Source organism: Cynocephalus volans, chromosome 11 (assembly GCF_027409185.1).
Source record: "Cynocephalus volans isolate mCynVol1 chromosome 11, mCynVol1.pri, whole genome shotgun sequence".
Classification (NCBI taxonomy): domain Eukaryota; kingdom Metazoa; phylum Chordata; class Mammalia; order Dermoptera; family Cynocephalidae; genus Cynocephalus; species Cynocephalus volans.
In genome coordinates this window covers 120,383,233-120,390,490 of record NC_084470.1, presented here as the reverse complement: position 1 = coordinate 120,390,490, position 7,258 = coordinate 120,383,233, and positions in this window count along the sequence as shown.

Here is a 7,258-nt window from a genome sequence, read left to right as displayed (position 1 = left end):
CTCCATCTGAAGTCCGTCCCCGGAGGCCCCCAGCTAACAATGTAGCAGGCTCCGGGGGAAACCTGGCAGGAAGAGGGGAAGAAGCCAGGGATGGTGGGCCCGTGGGGAGGATGCCCCCCCCCCACTCTGCTCCATGGCACATCTGTCAGCTGGCCCCGGAGAGACTTTTGACAGGGAGAGGGATGGCACTCCAGCAAATGAGGGGCGCGACCCTTGCATCTGTCTGCTGCTTCTTGCTCTCTGGCCTTGCTCGCCCTTCCAGTCCTGGGCTTAACCAATGGCCAGTTCACTTCCCGGGACAGACAGAGCAGCCTTCTCAGCTGGGGGACTCTCCAGATTCCCTGCCCCCATCTCTCATCCCATACTTCAGTTGCTGCAGCTCCAGGGCCAAAGAAGCAGTGGATCTACCAAGCAAGGACAAAGCTGTGTCCCAGAACCACCTGGCTGGAAGACCTTTAGCTGGCGCTCGGCCCCCAGGATGTGCAAGCAGGTCCCTGATACCTGGAGGGATTTCATGGCTCCCCTGGTCACTTATCTGTCATCTCACACCTCAGCATTAGCAAGAGTTTTCTTTGTGTCTAAATTAACTTCACATTGCAATTAGAACCACGCACACACACTTGGGAAATTGCTTACTGTCCTTCTCTTCTCCTATTCCTTTTATAGATTTTAGAGCAGGAGTCCAATCCTCCTGCCTCTAAGTGGAACCCAGCTAACCTACTCTACTCCAAGCTTTCCTTAGTTTCTCTGGCCACGCAGTGCTAGTCACAACCTCCTGCCCCTCTGAGCAGGCCAGGTAAGCATACGGGACAAGGCACACCAGCTCCTGCCATGCCTGCTGCCCACTCTCCACCAGGAGAAGGGGCAGGCTCCCTGCAGACCCTCAGACACATGCCTCTTTGTCCACGAAGCTTCCAGAGAGAGCTGGCTGCTTTTTCTAGGGGCTTTGCAAGTAACAGCTGGTGAATTCTCATTCCTGCTGAGGGCCCCTCTGCTTGGGTCCTCCACCGGCAAGATGCCATCTGCTGGTGCTGGACCCAGAGGCAGAGGGATGATGAGATGACCTCCAGACAGCCCTGCCACTTAAAAAACTCCAAGCTGTGTACAGCCTTGGCCCTGGTTCTGGCTCTAACCTGACCCCGTTCTGCCCCAAGGACCAACAACTCAGCCTCTGCCCTGCCTCCCCCCAACCCCATCCACATCCAGCCCAGAGGCCAGGCAGAAAGACCCCTGCTCCTTATCCTTCAAAGAAAGAGAGTCCCCAGACGCCAGCCCAGCTGTACACACTGTGCCACTGCTTGTATTCCCTGAAAGCAACCGTCCTTTTGTTAATTCTGCAATTTCCCAAAGTGCCAGAAGCATCTCATCTGACAGTCACAGCATCTGTTCCTCTCACTCTCCAGAAGGTTGGGTGGGAACAGTGCCAACTTCTTCCCTGAGGCCCCCCAAGCCTCATACTCCTTCCACCTGAGTTTGGGCACCCCGCTCACCTGGTCCCCCGCGAGCACCTCCAGTTCCATCTCTGCATCCCTGTCCCCTGGCAGCCTCACCAACCATCTCCCCTTCAAGAGTCAAGCTCACCTGGCCAAGCAATGGGCACTTGTCCTGTTCCTTGGGGGACTGCAGGGAATGAAGCTATTCTTTCTCTTGAGGTCTGCCCAGGGCCTCACAGATAAAGGAGCTGCAGGGTGACAGGGAAAGTGGAAGCATCATGCTTGGCCCTTCCATTCAGTTCCAGGGCAGTGGAAACTCTGGCTGGTCCTTCAGCCCAGAAGACCTGCCAAGTGTCTGGCCTGCCCCAGCCCCTGCCCAGCACAGGGCTTCTCAACCTCAGCACTATTGACACTTTGGGCTGGGTAACTCTTAGGTGTGTAGAGCTGTCCTGTGTATTATAGGATTTTAGCAGTATCCTGCCCTCTACCCACTAGATGCCAGCAACACACCCTCTCCCCCACACCCCAACACCTCACTGTGATAACTGAAATTGTCCCCAGACTTTGCCAAATATCCCCTTGTTGAGAACCACTGAGCTAAAGGCAAAAAAGAAACCCAGCACCTGAGTGTAAGTGACTGACACCCCCCTGTCCCCGGTTCTGATTCTCAGGCTCCAAGTGACAGAGGGATGGCTTAAACCAGGGCTCAGCAAACATTTTCAGCAAAGGGACAAATACTAAATATTTTTGGCTTTGCAGCCATCACGGTCTCTGTTGCAACTACTCAACTGCCAGCATGGCATAAAAGCAGCCATCAGTGAACGAGCATGGCTGTGTTCCAATCAATCTTTATTTATGAACTCTGAAATTTGAATTTCATATTATTTTCATGTGTCACAATATAGTCTTCTGATTTTTTCCAACCATTTAAAAATGTAAAATGTATTTTTAGCACATGGACCATACCTATGACTTAAATGATCTAGAGGGAAAAAACACCTGGGTTCCTGTTGACCTGCTCCTATGAGATTAACAAAGCCAAGGGCAGAAACTGAAGTTGCAAATGGAGTCCTGCTCCTTTGGGGGTAGGGGGAGAGTGAATCATTCACCCCCAATTCTCTTTGGCCCAATAACTCCAGGAACTGTTTCTAGTGGTCCAACCCTACTGGCTTCAGCAGGACCAACAATATAATTTTTTTTTTTTTTTTTAAAGATGACCAGTAAGGGGATCTCAACCCTTGCCTTGGTGTTGTCAGCACCACGCTCTCCCAAGTCAGCCAACCGGCCATCCCTATATAGGATCCAAACCCGCAGCTCTGGTGTTATCAGCACCGCACTCTCCCAAGTGAGCCACGAGCTGGCCCCCAACAATATAATTTGCAGTGCCCAACACACAATGAGAATGCTGGGTCCCTTGCTTAAAAATTATTATTAATTCCAGGACCGCAGAAGAACAGCATTAAACGAAGCACAGGGCCCTTCTGAGCACAGAGTCTGTGCAACTGCATAGGCTGCACACCCACGCAGCCAGCCCTGGACCTCAGCCTTCCTCCCAGCGTGGTCTGCACCCACCCTGCAGCTCTGCCGGTCAGGGAACTGGCACATCAGGTGGTTCTCTTTCTCCACTCTGCATGACAACACCTGGCCGAGATGGGGATTGGAGTATGAAACCGAGCCCACGCTCCCCTCACCATGTTCTGTGCTGGCTGCAAGTCTGCATCTGCTCTGAGGAATTTGTGCTGCATAGGCTGGCACGGGCCCTGCCTCCAGGGCACCCAGGGTGGGGAGAGGAATGGCCAACTGTGCCCCAACATGGTCCTACCCCTACTCTGAACCCCCAGAGAAGAACGGAATAACCCAATCATCAATTCATTTAACAAATATATTGATCCCCACACACCATGCTGAGGGTTCAAAGATGTAAGATGAAGTGGGGGAGACACCCCATCATCATATAGATTAGTAAGTGGGACACCTATAAAGTGATAAGGGCACTGCAGAGGGCCACCTAGTGCCTACAGGAAGCATCCAGAGCAGGTCTGGAGAGGGTGACTGCTGGCCTAATTCTTCAGGGCCAGGGAGATCACTGTTCCAAACAAGGAACAGCACAGAGAGTGAAATGAGAGTCCAGCCCTTTCCAGAAAGGGCAAATGGGTCAATATGGGGAAAGGCAAGAGAAGAGGGTGGAGCTAAAGAGGGGACCAGATCACAATGAACACTGTGTTGTCCCACGAAGGAGCATGGAATCTACCTGGAGGCAAGAGATGCTGAAGAATTTTTAGTGGCAGAGTGACATGATCTGATTTGCATTTGGGGGAGCTCACTTGGACTGCAGTCTGGAGGGTGGATGGTAAGAATGCAGGTGAAAGCTGGTAAGGGCCAGAGCTGAGACTGTGGGAGGACGGTGGGGGGCAGAGCTTGGGGGAGCATGCATAGGAGAGGCGTTGGGGGACAGAGTCGACAGGGGTGAGTGGTTGGTAGGATGCAAGGGTGGGGTTGAGGAGAGGGAGGGCTCACAGAGGGTGGGAATGTGTCATTCATGGAGGCAGGTGCTATGGACTGAATGTCTGTGTCCCCCCAAGATTTATATGTTGAAACCTAATCCCAAATGTGATATTAGGAGGTGGAACATTTAGGAGGTGTTTAGGTCATTAGGGTGGAGCCCGCATTAATAGTATTAGTGCCCTTATAAGAAGAAACACGAGCACTTGCTCGCTTGCTCTCTCTCTGCCATGTGAGGATACAATGAGAAGACAGCCATCTGCAAACCAGCAAGTGCGTTCTCACCAGACATTGGATCTGCTGATGCCTTGAGATTGGACTTCCCAGCCTCCAGAACTGTTAGAAATAAACTTCTGTTGTTTAAGCCACCCAATGTATGGAGTTCTGTTATGGCAGCCTGAGTTAAGAGAGAAGGGAACCCAGGAGGAGTAGCAGATAGAGAGGGCAAGGAGAGGTGTATCACTCGGGGTTCTCCAGAGAAGCAGAATCAGTAAAACGTGTGTGTGTGTGTGTGTGTGTGTGTGTGTGTGTTTGTAAAATACACTCCTATTGAATACATTACGTATAATACATACTAGATTTATTTCTAGCAAATGACTCGAACAGTTGTGGGGGCTGGCAAGTCTGTTTTCTGTAAGGTAAGCCAGGTGCCTAGAAACTCTCAGGCACGAACTGATACTGCAGTCTAGGGGCAGAATTTCTTATTTCTCAGGGAAACCTCAGTTTTTGCTCTTAACACCTTTCAACTGATTGGATAAAGCCCACCCATATTACCGAAGGTAATCTCCTTATTTAAATTCAACTGATCGTAGATGTTAACCATATCTAGAAAATGCCTTTACAGCAATACCTGGATTAGTGTGTGTTCAATCAGATAATGAGTACTGCAGACTAGCCATGCTGACACATAAAACTGGCCATCACGGGAGGCAGTTCGGTACCCTGTGGTGACATGAGAGGCCCATGGGCATCCAACTGGAGACTTCTGGCTGGCTGGCGCAGGTCTGAGCTCCATGCCCAAGGACCCTCACAGGTCTTCGTCACCTGTCACTGAGCTGCTGCAATGCCTGACAATCCGGCCTCCCTGCCTCCAGGTCTGCATCTTCTCCATGCATTTCACCTTCCAAGCTGCCCCAAAGGAGACTTCCCAAAGCACATGTCTCAGCCTGTCTCTTGCGTGCTCAGATTCCTCCAACAGTTCCCCTCTGCTCTTGGATAAATCCCCAAAGGGTTCACAAAGCTCTTCCTGGACTGGCCCCAGCCTACCCCTCCAGCCTCCTCATCCCTTTCCTGTACGCTCAAGATGTGCTGACCCATTTGCTCCCGAAACTCACCGCATTCTGCCACGCTGCCACCTTTGCACAGACTGATGCTTCTCCCCGGCACCACCCTTCTCTGCCTCCTCCCAGCCCATTCTACATACACCTGGTCCTCCTTCAGGACTTGATTAAAAGGTTTTCTCTGTTCCTGAGCCTCACTAGGCCAAGTCCAGTATGCCTTCATGATAATTAGTGTGAATTTGGACTGTAGCATTTACCAGATTGTGTTTCAGTTATTTTCACATGTCAGTCCAACCGTTAGACTGTGAGCTCCTCAAGAGCACACAGCATTTCCTGCTGTCCTCAGCACCCCAGCACTTGGTACCCACCTGATACAAGAGGCACTCATATTTGCTTGTTAAATGGGTGGATGCATGAATACAATATTTTCTAACAATTTCTGGCTATCATTTATGAGCAATTCTTTCGTGCTAGGCACGGTGCTAAGAGCTGTAAGTCCTGACTCAATCCAGGTTCTCAGTTGCGGGCAGCAGAAACAGACGTTGGCCATCATGAGCAGAAAAGGAATCCATCAGAAGGCTATCAAGCAGGCTACAGAGTCGATGGGAAGGCAAGAGAGGTCAAGTCAGAAATGGTCGGGAACCAAGGGAGGCTAGCCAGCAGAGACATGAGGAGGCCACATCTCTGGAACAGTCTAGTCAGGGTGCCACTGCTGACATCACCTACAATGACACTCTGTCCACTGATGCCAGAACCTTGACATTCCCACTGCCCCTCCACTACTGTCCAGCACGTGTACATCACCTCGTCTGCTCCACAGCCCTCTGAGGCAGGGTCTCACCTCCATTTTACAGATAAGGAAAGGGAGGCTTAGGAGCCTAAGGTCACGCAGCCAGTCAATAGAATGGTGGCTTTGAAATCAAGATCTGTCTGACTCCAAGCCCTTCCATGCTACTCTGCACTGTCTCCTGCCAGGGGACATCACTGACATCACTGTTATGTAAATAGAGTCCCTGGGCAGTGCTGCACAGCAACCCTGCAATTATGCGCTGATGAAGCTGTTTCCAAGAGGTTGTACATCAGACATTCAGCGATCCCGGAAAACAGGGGTCTGGTCTGAGGTACAAGGAGGCTGCAGAATCTAGTCAAGGACTCCAGCGTCCCCACCTGCCCTTTCCGGCTCCCACGTTCCACGGCTGCCTGTTAGCACTCTAGGCAGCTCCGTAAAGAACACTCAGAGGCCATCCATTCTGCAGCTCAGCCCACTTCTAGGGTCACAGCTGACCCCTAAGACTGTTTCCTCATACCCGCTGGAGGGCATGGCTCTTGCCAGAACCAAAAGATGCTCCCACCAGGATGTCCTCCTCAGACCCAGATGCCCTGGCAGAGTCAAGGACACAGCTCCAGCCAGGGAAACTAAACTGAGCACCCAGTCCTAGTCCCAGCTCTGCCTCCACTGCTCTGTGACCTTGGCCCAATCATTTCACCTTTCCAGGCTTTGGTTTTCCTGTGATTCAATCCCTCTCCACTGCCCCACCCTTCCATCCTCCCACCTCCCACACTAGCAAATTGTTTCATAAAAAAAAAAAAGAACTCAGGGTTCTCTGAGCTCTTTGGAGAGACCACATAAATGCAGGGCATTATTAGCATCATTACTATTAAATATTAATAATGACATTAGCATTGTCTACTATAAGCCTGAAAAAGAAGCACCAAGAGCCCTGGGTAGAAATGCCAAAGAGAATAATTAGGCCCTTCTGGGCCACAGATCCCTCCAGGCCCTCAAGCGAAATTAGGAAGGCAAGTGCAGACAAGATAGTGAGATTTCCCTTCCCACACCCCCTGCTCAGCTCAGCTTGGCTCTTCCAGGCCCTACACAAATCATCCTCTTCCCAGGCCCCAAGTCTTGACACCCCAAGCCTCCCCATGCCAGGAATGCATCCTCTACCTCCTCTCCACCTATCTAGGCCCTGTTCAGATGCACCCCGCCCCATTCCCACTAAAACCTTCACTCCCCCTCAGCCCCCTCTGTCCCAATCCTCT